This window comes from Elephantulus edwardii, unplaced genomic scaffold (genome assembly GCF_000299155.1).
Source record: "Elephantulus edwardii isolate Elephantulus edwardi_28Jun2011 unplaced genomic scaffold, EleEdw1.0 scaffold00017, whole genome shotgun sequence".
NCBI classification, from domain to species: Eukaryota; Metazoa; Chordata; class Mammalia; order Macroscelidea; family Macroscelididae; genus Elephantulus; species Elephantulus edwardii.
The window spans coordinates 5,935,991-5,950,669 of record NW_006399767.1 but is presented as its reverse complement, the minus strand read 5'-3'; the positions used below and the strand labels follow the sequence as shown (position 1 = coordinate 5,950,669).

The following is a 14,679-nucleotide window of genomic DNA, read 5'->3' as shown; positions in this document are numbered from 1 at the left end:
ACTCACATTCTCCTCAAGATTAACTACAATTTGTTGTGATCTACACAGTTAAATTCCTTTGTATAATCAATGAAAAACGTACAGATATCCATTTGGTACTCTGCTTTCTGCCAAGATCCATCTGACTTTGGTGATAAAGTCTGTAGTGCCGTGACCTCTTTTAAGCCCAGCTGGTATTTCTGGTAGCGCTCGGTCAATGTACTGTGTTCAGTTTCTGGAAAATATTCAGCAGGATTTTGCTTGCATGTGATATGAGTGACATTATATGATAATATCCACACTTTGCCAGGTCACTTTTTTATTGGAATGGGGGAGTAAATATGGATCTTTTACAGTCAGATGGGCAGGAAGTTGTCCTCTAGATTTCTTGGCAAAAGCTGATGAGCACATCCAGGGCAGCATCTCTTTGTTGAAATAAGTCAATTGTTATTCCATCAATTCTTGGGGTTTTATTTCCTTCAGAGCAACCTGAAGTTTTTCTTTTATGACCATTTCCTCTTGATCGTATTTTTTTTCTTTGAATTCTCTGTGCCAGCCAATTCTCTGGATATAGTGACTCTTTATACTCCTTCCATCTTCTTTTAATGCTCCCTAAATCATTCAATATTCTACCCATAGTATCCTTAAGTATTGGAACTCAAGGCTTGAATTTGTTCTTTAGTATTTCCAGTTTAAGAAATGCTGAGTGAGTTTGGGCCTTTTGATTGTCTGACTACAGTTCTTGGCACATTCCATTATGATACTTTGATATATTCTACTCAGCTCCTTCTTGATTTCCTCCCTTTGCTTTGGCTTTTAGGAGCTCTAGTGCAATATTCAGAGTCTCTTCTGACATTCATTTTGGTCTTTTCTTCTCTTCCTATCTTTTTCTACCTTTTGCATTCCTTGTGGATGATGTTCTCCCACAGCTCATCTGGTTTTCTTTCATTAGTGTTCAAGGCCTCAAACCTATTCCTGAACTGACTTTTAAATTCAGGTGGGAGAAACTCAAGGCCAAATTTAATTCCTGGACTTGCTTTGACCTTCTTTGGCCTTATTTGAACTTCCATATGAGTAGTTGTTGGTCTGTTCCATAATCAGCACCTGGTCTAGTTGTCACTGCTGATACTGAACTTCTCCAACAATTCCTTCCACAGATGTAATCAATCTGATTCCTGTGTATCCCATCAGGTGAAAACCATGTGTATAGATTGAGTTTATGTTTTTTATTAAAGATATTTGCTATGAATACATCATTGATTATACAGAATTCTATCATTCTATCCCCAACATTCCCAAATCTATATTTTCCAACTACTGACAGTTCTTTCTGGTCACCAACTTTTACATTCCTGACACTCATTATTATTTTCAATGGGTATATGTTTGATCAATTTCTGACTGCTAATGTTGGAAGAAATCATCTATTTCGTTCTATTTGGCTCTGTTTGTTCATGCATACATTTGTATGATAGTGGTATTAAATGTCTTCCTTGTATGAATATGGATATTATTCCATCACTCACAACATTATATTTCAAGATAGATCAAGAAATGGCCTTTTAAACTATGAAAATTACCTCTTTTTTTTTCTCAAAGATGTGTCCCATACTTTGTCAATCTATATGCAGAACAGATTATTCGGAAGGTTGAGCTGTATGAGGAAGACTGTGGCAAGAGGATTGGCGGAAGACTTATCAACAACCTATGTTATGCAGATGACACAATCTTGCTTGCTGAAACTAAGGATGGCAAGAAGCACATGTTGCAGAAGATCAAGGACTGTAGTCTTTAATATTGATTGAATCTCAACATCAAGAAAACAAATATTCTTACTTCTTGGCCAATTGGAAGCACTATGTTGGATGGAGAAGAGTTCGAGGTTGTTAACCATTACAAATTGCTCAACTCCGCAATCAACTCACTTAATACAAGAAGTCAGGAAATCAAAAGACGAATTGCATTAGGTGAATCTGCTCTAAGGGGGTCTCTCCAGAGTACTGAGAAGCAATGATGTCAGTTTAGAGACTAATATGTGCCTATTCCAGGCTATGGTCTTCTCAATTACTTGCTATGCATTAGAAAGCTGAATAATAACTAAGGATGATAGAAGAATTGATGTCTTTGAGTTGTGGTGCAGGAGAAGAATTATGTACATACCATGGACTGCCAAGAAAACAAATAGTTCTGTCTTAAAGAGAGTGAAACCTACTTTCTCCTTGAAGTCTAGGATTATGAAGCTCCATCTCACATACTTTGGGCATGTGGCCAGGAGGGACCGATCCTTGGAGATGCAATCATGCTTGGAAGAGTGGATGAGTAGAGATGGAGAGGATAACACCGAATGAGATGGTTGATACAATAACTAGGAGAATGGTGGTAGTTGTGTTGCCATCAATGAGAATGGTTCAGGACAGGGCAGACTTCAGTACTATTGTATGCAGGATCACTATGAGTCATGGACAACTCAATGGCCATAACAACAAACAACAACAGTAGAGTATGTTAGACTGCTTATTATTGAAGAAAAGATGCATTTTGAATAAATATATATTTAGCCTTTTAAAATATGTCATGAAAAGGTATACTGAATATTTTATGGTCCCTATAGGACCCCAATCTGACAATTGACCTCTGGTATTTTTTTTAAATATATACATTTGTACATGCTACAAATCATTAGTGTACTGGGGATTTTGTATCTCTGGATGTAAATGACCACTTTAGATGAATATTAGTATTTAATGTCAATCATCTTTTATTCAGTCTTCAAAGAAAAAAATACCTCAGCTCTTCAACTCTGCTGAACAATTATTTTGAAGAAGGGAAAGCCAAGAGTTGGTTTGCCAAATTTAAAATGAATCATTAATTTAATTTTTCACCTGGGGAAATCACAACATTGCATTATTTAGAAGTATTAGCTTATTAAGAATATTTCTTTTACAACGCACCGTGAACAATGCCAGTTTGATTCTTGTAAAGTATACAACACACTTAGAAACTGAAAACTACAGTTCTACAGTCCATGAAAACAGAATCTTTCCAAAAGCTGATGGACCTCAAAGCAGGTATACCCTCATTTCAACTTCTTTCCTGTGAAAGTCCCTAAGAGAGATGACCCAGTTAGCTCTAGCAAACTAACAGATACTGTGAGATTAATTCATATGTTTTGCTTTGTTGTTGTTGCTGCTGTTATGTGCCATTGAGTCACTTGCAACTAATAGAGACCCTATGTACAATAGCCCTAAACCCTGCTCTATCCTGTGCCAATTGCACTGCCTCTGACAGACCCATCCTGATTATCCCAGTCACTGAATCAATCAGCGCTGTCCCTCCACCTTCCCAAGCATGATGCCCCTCTCCAAGGACCAGTCCCTCCTTACAACATGTCCAAAGTATGTCAGATGAAGCCTCAGAATCCTTGCCTCCAAGGAGCAGCCCAGTTTAACCCTCTCCAGGTTGAATCTGTTTGTTTTCCTAGCAGTCCATGGTACATTCAATACTCTTCTCCAGCATCATAGCTCAAAGGTACAATCTCTCACTTGTGATTTCTAGCCTTGGAAATCTAACAGAAGATCAGCTATAAATTGATTCTGACTAGACTGCAGTGAGGGACAGAGATAGCAAAAAAATCTTGAGAGAAGCAGATTACTAGACTTCTTTACCATGCAGTTGTGGAATGAAGCTAACCTGTCAACCCTTTGGTTAGCAACTCAGCTCTTTTGAACCACCATGGCTTCTAGATTAGTGATATACAGAGGTCAACTTCAAACTGGCAACACAGAAAGAAGTGAAGCTGGCGTCTGTTCTCCTAAGAACAATGAAATTGATGACCTTATCATTGAGGAGTCTTTCTGTCAAATTCACTCCTACTTTACTCATCCTGCCACTGTTATGAGTATGGAATTATGATCTGAGTCATAGTCAGGAAAAAAAGGACTGCCATCAATGCTAAAACATGCAGAGTGATGAGATCTGTTGTTGTTAGGTGCCATGAAGTCAAGTATGACTCATACTGACCCTATGAACAATAAATCAGAACCCCATCCTATCCTGCACTATCTTCACACTTCCTGACATACAAGAGCCCATTGTAGCAGTTGCTGTATCATTCCACCTGGGTGAAGATCTTCCTCTCCTTCACTGACCCACTACCCTTCCCAGCATCATTTCCCTCTCCAAGGAATAGCACCTCCTACCAACTTGTCCAGAGTATGTGAGGCAAAGCCTCATCATCCTTGCCACCAAAGAACACTCCAGCTGTTTGTTCTCTTGGCCATTCATGGGAGGTCCAGAGCCTTTCTCCAACACCACAATTCAAAGGCATCAATTCTTCTTCTGTCATTCCTATTCATCATCCAGTGCTCAGATGCATAGCAAGTAATTAGAAAGATCACGGCCTGAATCAGATGCACCATAATCCTCAAACTGGCCTTACTCAGTAATTTGAAGTGATGACTAACTGCAGACTTTCCCAATATAATATGTCTCCTGATCTCCTGATTGCTGGTACCACGGGTGTTAATTATGGATTCAAGTAGATTAAGTTATTGATGGTTTCAGTCTCTTCTCCATTCATCATGTTGTTGTCTATCAGCCCAGTGGTAAGAAACTTTGTTTTCTTGACATTGAGATGCAATCCAAATTGAAGGCTGAACTCCTTGATCCTCTGCAACAAATGCCTCAAATCCTCCTCACTTTCAGCAAGCAAGGTTGTGTCATCTGAGTAATGCAGGTTATTGATGACTCTCCCTCCGATCCTGATGTCACATTCCTCAAGTCCAGCTTCTTGAAAAATTTGCTCAGCATACAGGTGAAACAGGTATGAAGAGAGAATACATCGCTGACACACTTCCTTCCTAATGGGGTCTAGCAAATTACAATTTTGGTACATAAGTTTTATAGTCGAATATGAGCATCACATTAAATTTACACCTGAATGCTTATGGATTATCTTTTATATTTGACTAATCATTAACCTAGTCTAGGTCCCAATGTAGAGTGAGAAAGTATCTATAAATAGTGAAATGGAAAATATATTGTTATTGATTTTTGAGTCCAGAGTCATCTGCCAAGGAGGACTCAACATGACTTCTTAGAGAGAGAAAGGGGACCCTGTTCACCTCTAGGATCATAAATTTCAAAATTAGTTGTGAAAAAAATTACTTTGTGAATGCTTACTTTTGTTGAGAAATTGGAGTAATTTGTGGCTATAAAATATAAAATGCTGGTTTTGGCAAGAATGATAAGGTTTTGCCTCACACTCTTTGGGAGGATTGCTAGTAGAGGTTATACTTTGGAGAAGGACATGATACTGGGAAGAATGGTGGAGGGTTGGAGGAGGAGAGGAAGACTCTGTGCCACGTGGATTGACATAACTGCTGCAATGGACTCTTGTGTCAGGAAGTGTGAAGATGGCACAGGATAGAAGAGAGTTCAGATCTTTTGTTCATAGGATTGCTATGGGTTTTGGGGTTTTTTTTTTTTTTGGTTTTGGGTTGGTTTTTTTTTATATATACGTGAGTATATATTTGATAGGTTCACTGACTTAAATATCAACATAATTTCATTTAGATTAATTAAAGCTCAGTTTGTAAATTTAGCCCCTCAGCCTGGGAATTAACTTCTCATACAGAATTGAGTAGTTTCTTTGCCTTGAGACTCTTCTACCTTGTATACAGCCAGATTTTCAGGGACTTTGGTCCATGCAGTATTCATTTCTTTATAGAGGGGGATGCTTCCGTAGGAAAGCATTTATCATTTGATGAGGGAAAACGCAACAAAACATTTAAAATTACCTTAAATGAAACATCATTGGAGCAGTAGCGACAGTACGTGACTTAAAAGAATACAAAATACCAATACACTGATGATGATGAAGATAAATCTAGAGAAGAAAAATAAAACTAAAGCTGCAAACTTGGGAGTAAAACCAAAATTTTTTCTTCCTATGAGGCTCCTGAACTCGAGCCCCTACTTTAATTACTGCTTGGGCTAAAAAAGACAAAAAATAATACGACTTCCCAAATGCATGGATTACAGATGAATCTTGCATGTTTCTTTGATCCCAAAGGGTTATACTTCCTACCTCCAAGTCTAAGGCAGAAATAAAAGCTCATCATATAAAAGATGTCAGGAAGGATTTTTGCCCGTCTATAACTTGGTACTTAGTTGGAAGGGAAAAGTAATATTTCCTGAGGATCTATAACCACAAGTTAACACATGAATATCGGGATGAATTTGTAATACTTATGAAATTCAAAATATTCTCAAATGGGTTTCATTTAGTCTAAACTCATTCCGTCTTCAAGGTCCAGAGGAGATTTCAAATGGGAGCTTTAAAGTGGTCTTGGATGAGCGGTGGCCTGAGGTGACTCACAGAAGCAACACAGATCCTCCCAGAGAAACACTTCCTTAAGGGAGAACAAAAGTAAACCTAAAAATAAAATTCCTAGTGAAGTTATCAGCCTAGAGAAAAGGTTAATTGGAATAAAAAGGGAAAGCAAAGGAATGAAAACAAAAATTAAGAATGAAATAATATAGTAACTTAAACACCAAAGCAGCACCAGACTTAGATGTGCAAAACTTGGAGATATTGAAACTATAAGTCATATAACAGAAAATGCTCATATTTATATGCTTATATAGAGTAATACTAGAGTACGGTTTTTGTTCACAACAGGGCATGAGCTGATTGGATTTGGACTCTTATTTAAAAAGGCTCTTGGGCCCTGGGGCCAGCTTTTTTGTGGATCTCTTGAATAAAACAGGCTTACAAGTAGAAGTGGCCTCCACTTCCAAAATAAGGTTGCCTCCAGAAACTCTATTGACTTAGAGAAAAGATGAAAGTTTTGTGTTCAAGACTTTCATTCATAGGGTCGCTGTGTGTCGTATATGACTCAATGGTACTTAAAAACATACAATAACGAGAAGTTTAAAAATACGCACAAGAAGTAAGAGGATCTTAAGAGGCAATATGCACACTTGAAAACATTTAAAACTTATAGAATTAATTAATCAAATCTACTTGTAAAGAGCCGCCTATACCAATTGCTATATAAAAAAAAAAGTAACATTGTTAAAAGGAGAAAGATGTGTTTTTTATTTTAATTTTTTTAAATTTATTTTCATATACAATAGTTTGTTTACATTGTGTTTCATTTGTGTGCTTTTTGTTTTTTTACAATATTCCATTTACACTGTGTTTGGGAATAATGTTTTTATTGTTCTATTTTTAACAGGCTTTGGTAAAACCCATTTCCATTTGAAAAATATTCATCTAGATTCCTTTGAGATATTATAACAAAAATCAATGTCAGATCCTTAGATCTGTTAAGGGAAGAATAAGAAAACTTCCAAAAAGAGAATAAATTAATTGTATTTAGATTTTTTAATCAAAACACAAATATTTATGCCTATTATACATTCCTACATCAAAAATCAAGAACTTGTGTTGATCACTAACAAAAGCATTATGAGGCCTTGTAGACTTGAGGGGAAAATAATTGCAACACAAGGATTGTAAAACCAACAGAAAGTGTATTGTGCACAGAATATCCAAAAAATTTTCACAAATTAATAAGGAAAACAGAAAATCAACAACAAAATACATATAATAAATATGCTAAAAATTCCAAAAAGCATTAAGGACAGGTTAGTTTTGGTTTGGCTTCAGTGAGGTTTCTGTTCTAAGATCAGGATGTTGATTTTAACAGTCTATTGTTTCTTTGGAAATTATTTAGACTATACTTTTATGATTTATAGGTTCTTAATATGCCTAGTATATTTGAATATACCATTTACTTAAAATGATAAAAGCACAAATTTCTTCTCAATGCCACATTTTCACCCATCTAAATAATGCAAGGCTTATCTAACTAGCAAAGGGTTTATTGTATATAGAACTACTGGTGCAGTGGTTAAGAACTCTGACACCAACTGAAAGATCAGTGGTTTAAAGCCACTAGCTACTATTCAGGAGTAAGATGGGACTGTCTGCATATGTGAATAGTTATTGTTGCTGTTATGTGCCATTGAGTCACATGCGACTCACAGCGACCCTATGTACAAGAGTTCTAAACCCTGCTCTATACTGTGCCAACCTCACCATCTCTAACACACTTACTCCTACCACCACAATCACAGAATTGATCCATCTCATTGAGCGTCTTCTTTTTCTGTGTTGTCCCTCCACTCTCCCAAACATGATGTCCCTCTCTAAGGACCAGTCTCTCCTTGCAACATGCCCAAAGTATGCCAGACGAAGCTTCATAATCCTTGCCTCCAAGGAGCAGCCCGGTTTCACCCTTTCCAGGATATACCTGTTTGTCTCCTAGCAGTCCATGGTACATTCAACACTCTTCTCTGGCACCACATCTCAAAAGCATCAATTCTCTATCATCCCTAGTCTCTGTCCAGCTCTCTGATGCATAGCATGCAATTACAAAGACTATAGCTTGGAGACGCACCTTAGTCTCTAGCCTGACTCTAAAGGGAGGTTCTACTCTATCCTAGTATAGTTAAGAGTCAGAACTGTCTCTGTAGTAACAAGAATTGGAGCATAATTCTTTCAATCGTGACTGATTTATTTTAATACAGACTATTACATTTTTTAAATCAGATAACTATTTAAATGCGGATGGCTTGATGACCATAGCCCCAAACATAATCTTCAGACAGCCTTGAACAAAAACTATGATGTCTTTTGGTTTCTAATTTCTGGTGATTTTAAAGCTAGAAAGCTGCTTTCCCTAATTTGTACATTATTACCACTTCCTTCACTTCAAACACTTAAGAGCACACCTTTCCAAGCAACTTTAGTACACGGCTCTACCATTCTAAAAATAAACTTCCATAAAGGTCTTCACAAATCATGTAAAATCCCCCATTCTCTAAATAATCAGATTGAGTGTCAACATAATCAAATGATTTCTTCAAAATAATTAATATATAATCATTGTACTTAGTTATGGACATTTTGTAAAAATTCTTAAGTTATACCCACATATACCAACTATACCACCTTAGTTGAATAGAATATTAAAAGCTATTTATTTATTTCTTGACTTTCTTAAAATATTTTACAGCTTCTAACTGCAGCAGGCAATCAATAACTGCTTACTAACTGGCAGAGACATCCTGCAGTTTTAACATTTGAATATGTAAAAATCACTTTCTTATTAGCAAAACCTGGATGTAAGTCCTACACCTCAAATGAGGAACATTCTGTTTTCTTTGCAAAACAAACTTTTAACATATTTAAGAGCAAATCTTGTGCAGGAAGTTTAGGTAACATGTATGCAGACATCAAGGTAAGTAGACCACCATTTCACTTGTTTAAGGTCACTGTTTATAATCAGATAATTTTCAATGTCTATTTTAACAATGATTTAAAAATATCTGCACTCTATGACTTTGGTAGTTACAGCGAGAAGTCACTATAGTTAGCCTACCACCAAGATCAAGAGAAAAATCAAATATGGCAATTCACCAAGAATCTGTGTTCTTTTCATCTAATGAGATTCATCATCTGTCAATGTGATTCTGCAAAATATGTGGACTAAGCAAGGGCAGTGCTGGTCAGTATTTAAAAGACATTTTCCTCAAGGCAACCTCAAGGACCCAAAAGACTGAGAAGAAATGACAATCTTTTCATAACCATATGTTTCCACCTGGACTGTTCTTGTTATTATAGCAAGATATTTTAAAAGTACTTTCTCATTTTGAAATTCTCTTTGAAACAAGTACATTTTATCTTATTTTATCTCTTAAGCAGTTAGAATTGTCATTTTAAGAAATTCCTGACCTTTTCTTGCAACTTTGAGACATGGTCAAAGTAAACATCACTACAGGCTGTCTCAGGTTGTCACTGTAATGTGGTAAGACTCAAACATTCCCAATGCAATCATTCCAGGAGGACACTAGACAGTTCATGTAGGTATATGTTTAATGTCAGAAACTACAGCCAACTGAAACAATTCTTCTCATCTAGAGATCATTAAATAGATACAAAGCTCCTGAATCTCTCCTCCTCATTTTAAGTCTTAAGAGGGGAAAAAAAAATCCCTATAATCTCTAAAGAGATATTTCTAGATAATAACAGACTACAAGAGAATTTTTGTAGGTTAAAGTTAGAAAGTGGCCAGACCTGCTTATGCAGTTTCCTTCTGGAATGGACGGGAAGGCAGAATAATATTCTAGTACGTGCGTGCGCTCGTGCGCGCGCACACACACACACACACACACACACACACACACACACACACACACACACACACTTTCTATGTTTTGTGGTTGTTAGGTGTCATCAAGTTGATCACAAATAGCGATCTCATGAACAAAGGATCTGAACTTGGCCCAATCCTGCACCACCCACACCATTTCTGATACATTTGAGTTCATTGTTATAATCACTATGTCAATCAATCTTGTTGAGAATCTTTCTTTTTTTTCTCTGACCTTTCTTAGTATGATGTCTTTTTTTCTTTTCTTCAAAGACTGTCCCTCCTAAAAACATATTCAAAGTGTGTGAGTATGTGAGACAAGATTTCACCAGGATAGTGAAATTTCCTGTGTAGCTTCCTTGAAATGAATGGTTACATGATGAAGAAAGCATGTTTCCACTTGACGAACTCAATCCTATTTGCTGATGTAAATATCTTTGTTCGTTTTAGAGAGGTTCTACTTGTATGAACAACCTTGGTTCCTTTCTAAAATTTTATCCTTGTACCTTTGGAGCAGTTAAAAAGAAATATATATTTTTTTCTTTTTGATCTGTACACTTTAAAAAGCATGCATAATTTATGATCTAAGTGAAACAAAACTTTGTTGATGTTTTGGGAATCATTGCATACTATATCCAGACTAGTCTTTTTAAAGTAAAAATAAAGAGATCACACTGTTCATGATGAAATGCATGTTTGTAAAAATGCCCTAGAACAAAGAGTAAACCCCGTGTGTATGAAAACCGTCAGAGGCTCTAGGCACAGGACTGAATTCTGTCATTCAGCTTTGAGATTGACTGTCTGTAGTTTTCACCTCCAAAATAAGGTGACTTAAACAAGGATGGTTTTGATGAGTCCTTTTCATATTATTTATAAAATATGAGATAGTAGCATTGTTTGAAATACATTAAGATATGATATTCTGTCATATAACCCTGGTCTGTTCACCTGCTGTACAGAGGTAACTTGTGGTTGCTGTGAAGCTGAACACTGTGACACTGATGAGTCAAATGCGAGAATGATTACTCATGGTAAACAGTGTTTGGCGAAGCTCCCTAATTAAAGCAAGCTTGGAAGCAGCAGTGCCATCCACTTCTACAATCGCTTGCCTCTGGAAACCCTATGAACCTGGAGAGAGGACGAAAATTATACAGGAGGTGTCCAGGGCTTTCGTTCATATAGTTGCTATGAGTCGCCTGCAACTCAATGGCACTTAACAACAACAACAACAACATTATTCTATTAATATAATTTAGACAACCTGAGGGAATTTTTTCCCCTCAACTGGTTAAGCTTTAGTTTTCTTGATGATAGGAAGGTAGACTCAAGATCTATTTATTTTACCTTTTGTCAAATTATTAACAAACACCCTCTATGACCCTGAAAATAAAATAGATCTTTTAGATTGATGTTGTAGTGTCTCATCAAAAAAAACTAAATCAAACCAACCAAACTTTTCATGTCGAACTTGATTTGACATTCTAATGGAAGGAAAGGAAAAGAAAAAGAAATACATCTTTGTGCATTGATAACTAAATGTTTGTTTCCTTTGAGCAGAAAAATGGGTAATAAGGATTTCTGAAAGTTGTAGAGAATTTCATTTTCCTTTTAATGTACATTCACTGAACCGTTCTCACCCAATTTTCAGTAAAACTCAGGGATATAAATGCTGAAACTATAAAATCAGGTTTAAATCCAGTGAGATTAAGTCTAGAGGTGCAGAAACACTGTTCCTGCCTTAAAAGTGAAATAATGGACAAAGATTGAAAGACCTACACAAAATCTCAAGGTGATTTTTATCATTAGGACTAGGATTAAAATGCACATTTCTTGTGTTATCATGCTTTCTTTCCTTAATTTAGTCATCTTTACCCTTACATAAATGGGCCTAGTGTGACCTTTGAGTTTGTCCCCACATCTCTCTCTTATGGATTTGTTTACTTTACTATTTGATTGTGTCTTTACATTTATACATACTAATACAGTATGATTTTAATTTAAGAGCTATATGTGTCAGGGAATGTCCAGAGATTGAATACTGATTGCTAACAAACTTAGGTCTATAATTACGGAGTTAATAATGTATTACATGCCTGGGAGTGAAAAAAACTTATTCTGCATTTTGAATAAAGCTATTATCATGAGAACAGTAGGTAAAAACCATGTAAGTTTTCTGAAGAGATTTGATTGTCAATAAGTAAAAATACCTGTTCAGGACAGGAAAAGATATTTAGAAGAAAATCAGGAAATTATGGTAATTCATTTATAAGATTTTAAAGAGAATCATAGGAGTAGAAGTTGTTCATCATAATATGACCTAATGTACATATTATAGGATAATGCTTTCCCCAGATGAGTTAAATGAAGAGAGGGTAGAAAAATCTCAAGTTTATACATTAAGGGAACTTGGAATCTAACTCTCTCTCAAAAAGATTGCTCAGCTGAAGAAACTCAGACCCACACTAATTCGTCATCAGACTATTAGAGCTCTGGTGGCCTAGTGGTAAGAAGCTGCCATGCAATCCTGAAGGTACATGGTTTGAGGCCATCAACTGCTCAATGGGAGAAGGACTGGCACTTTCCTCCTATGTGATTAACTGTCTCTGAAAACTTGCTGGAGCATCAGCTATGGTGTGGTTCTGACACAGTACATAACAGTTCTATAGTACATAACAACAACAAGAAGAGTAAAAAGGTATCTATAGGGAGTTCTGATAGTTTACTGGTAAGGAAATCACACTGCCAAAACAAAGGTGAATAGTTCAAATCTACCAGTTGCTCCATAGGAGAAGGATAGACAATCTTCTCCCATGCAATTTACTGCCTTTGAAAACCCACTGGAGGGTCAGCTATGGTCCTGTTAATGGCACAAAACAGCAACAAGTACAACTCAAAGATGTCTGAAGTTAAGAAGTTATAAGGACAACCAAGGTTAATAGGTGTCTTCCAGGCAACTAGAATTTACAGAGGCCCTATGAACTGCAGATCTGAATCCTCTCCTATTTTATGCTATCCTCACAATCTCAGAAATATTAAAGTAAGTCCATTGTTTCAGTCACTGTGTCAGTCCATCTGGTTGAGGATCTTCCTCTCTTTCTTCAACCTTCCACCTTTCCAAGCTTGAAGTCATTCTCCTAGTAACATGCCCAAAGTATATGAGATGAAGTTCCTTCATCTTAACCTCCAAAGAGCACTTTGGCTTCACATTCTCCAATTCATTTGTTCTTTTGGCAGTTCTTGGGATATTCAGTATTCTTCTTTAGAACCACAGTTCAAAGGCATCAATTCTTTGTCTGTCAACCCTATTCACTGAGTTGTGAGATAACAACAAAGATAACATCTATGTTGTTGTTGTTTACCATCAAATTGGAACTGATTCATAACTGACCTTATAGTAGTTTTTCAGAGGTAGTTCATTGCACAGGAGGAGATTATCTTTCTATCCTTCTTCCGTGGAGTAACTGGTGGATTTGAACTGTATACCTTTGGGATTGCAATTCAGCTAGCTTCTTACCACTAGGCCCCAGAATTCCTCAGAGAACAAAAACATTACAAAGACAAAGGAGAAAGAAAGAAACAAACAAAGACCCATAAACAAACAACCAAAAAAACCAAACCCCAAAATGGATGTCAAAAGAGACTTTTAATGCCTATAATTAAAAGAGAAGAAATAAAAATATTCTTTCAAGGTTGGCTCCAATAGCAGAGGGGAAATACAACATCAGTCCAAACTGAATTCAAGTGTCAAGACAAAAATGACATAATGAGGAGGAGATGAAAAGAAGATGGGATTCAAAGATAGAAAAAAATGTTGGCATCCAAATCCAAAAAATACTGCTTGAGCAACTAGGAACCCAGAAGTGAGTCTGGGCCACTCTGAATGATAATTTGATTCTTACAGTAAATCAACAACTGGAATGAGGTTAAAGTAAAAATCTGCCTGTCTGAATATGATGAGCAGGCAAGCTTATCAAACTTCAAGGGACTGTAGATGTCAGAATATAAGATTTTAAATGAAGATTGTTGTATTAGAATACTAAGTAATACCTCTAATGGAATAATATTGTCTCCTAAATGTTTTGTTTCATTTGTTCCAAATATTCTTTATTAATCTTCAGAGCAGAACTAAGATTGTTGCTGTGGTTTTGTTGCTTTTGTTTTGTTTTTTGTTAGGAGCATGAAGAAATGAGGTTCGTCTCCATTTACACTCTTTATGGTCTCTGGTGGTATGTTGTTGTTGTGTGCTGTTGAGTCAGAACTGACCCATAGCTGAGTCTCCAGCTGGTTTTCAGAGGCAGTAAATTGTATGGGAGGAGATTGCCTATACTTCTTTCACAGAGCAACTGGTAGATTAGAGCCACATGTACAGCTTCTTATCATTAGGTCATAGACTGTAAGAAATGTAAAAAATTGCATTGCCAACCCAAAGGCACACAATTAAAGTCTACCAATTGCTCCATGGGAGAAAAATGTGCAA

The 14,679-nt window shown here is 36.4% G+C and overlaps 1 pseudogene; it reads left to right on the top strand.

Annotated features, from left to right (window-relative positions):
• The first annotated feature begins 3,711 nt into the window (after positions 1-3,711).
• Positions 3,712-14,679, top strand: part of LOC102851467 — a 34,916-nt pseudogene continuing 23,948 nt past the window's right edge.